The 1,531-nt window shown below is 36.5% G+C and overlaps 1 non-coding gene across 1 annotated transcript; it reads left to right on the plus strand.

Annotated features, from left to right (window-relative positions):
- Positions 1 to 368: 368 nt before the first annotated feature.
- LOC148546348 (small nucleolar RNA R71) lies at positions 369 to 476 on the plus strand. Its single transcript, XR_015900353.1, has one exon. It is a non-coding gene; the product is annotated as a small nucleolar RNA R71 (small nucleolar RNA).
- Positions 477 to 1,531: the final 1,055 nt, after the last annotated feature.

The following is a 1,531-nucleotide window of genomic DNA, read 5'->3' on the forward strand; positions in this document are numbered from 1 at the left end:
ATTGCTGGGTTCTCAGGATCATAAGCTTCTTCTTCAGATGAAGCTTCTTTGGTACTGCCTGTTGCTGCTTGCATTCCAGACAGACTCTGAGAAATCATATTGACTTGCTGAGTCAATATTTTGTTCTGAGCCAATATGGCATTCAGTGTATCAATTTCAAGAACTCCTTTCTTCTAATTCGTCCCATTATTCACAGAATTCCTTTCAGAAGTGTACATGAATTGGTTATTTGCAACCATCTCAATGAGTTCCTGAGCTTCTGCAGGCGTCTTTTTCAGATGAAGAGATCCTCTAGCAGAGCTTTCCAATGACATCTTGGACAGTTCAGAAAGACCATCATAGAAGATACCTATGATGCTCCATTCTGAAAGCATGTCAGAAGGACACCTTCTGATCAATTGCTTGTATCTTTCCCAAGCTTCATAGAGGGATTCACCTTCCTTCTGTCTGAAGGTTTAGACTTCCACTCTAAGCTTGCTCAATTTTTGAGGTGGAAAGAACTTTGCCAAGAAGGCATTGACTAGCTTTTCCCAAGAGTTTAGGCCTTCTTTAGGTTGTGAATCCAACCATGTTCTAGCTCTGTCTCTTACAGCAAAGGGAAAGAGCATAAGCTTGTAGACCTCAGGATCAACCCATTGGTCTTGACAGTGTTACAGATTTGCAAGAATTCAGCTAAGAACTGATGAGGATCTTCCAATAGAAGACCATGAAACTTGCAATTCTGTTGCATCACAGAAACTAATTGAGGCTTAAGCTCAATGTTGTTTGCTCCAATGGCAGGGATTGAGATGCTTCTCCCATAGAAGTTGGGAGTAGGTGCAGTAAAGTCACCAAGCACCTTCCTTGCATTGTTGGCATTGTTGTTGTTTTTGGCTGCCATGACTTCTTCTTGTTTGAAAATTTCTGTTAGGTCCTCTATAGAGAGTTGTACTTTAGCTTCTTTTAGCTTTCTCTTCAAGGTCCTTTCAAGTTCAGGATCAGCTTCAACAAGAATGCCCTTGTCCTTGCTCCTGCTCATATGAAAAGAGAGGAGAAGAAAATATGGAATCCTCTATGTCACAGTATAGAGATTCCTTGAGGTGTCAGAGGAAAATAAAAATAGAAGGATGAGGTAGAGAAGAGAGAATTCAAACTTATCAAGAGGGACAGAGTTCGAATTGCTGATAATGGAGAAGTGTTAGTCCTTTAAATAGAAGGAATTGAGAAGAGGGGAAGAATTTTTTAAAGTAAAAAGATTTTGAAATAATTAAAAGAAATTTTGAAAATTTGGTAAATGATTTTTGAAAACTAAGATTGGGAAAGAAATTAAGTGATTTTTGAAAAAGATTTTGGAATTAGAAATTAAAAGATATGATTGAAAATAAATTCTGCAAAAGATGTGATTGAAAAGATATGATTGAAAATCAAATGAAAAAAGAAAGTTTTAAAATTAAAGTTGATTACTTGACTAACAAGAAATTAGAAGATATGATGCTAGAATTTAAAATTTGATCCTTTCTTAATAGGCAAGTAACAACTTGAAAATTCTGAA

This window comes from Arachis ipaensis, chromosome B9, assembly GCF_059453495.1.
Source record: "Arachis ipaensis isolate K30076 ecotype BB chromosome B9, ASM5945349v1, whole genome shotgun sequence".
Lineage (NCBI taxonomy): Eukaryota > Viridiplantae > Streptophyta > Magnoliopsida > Fabales > Fabaceae > Arachis > Arachis ipaensis.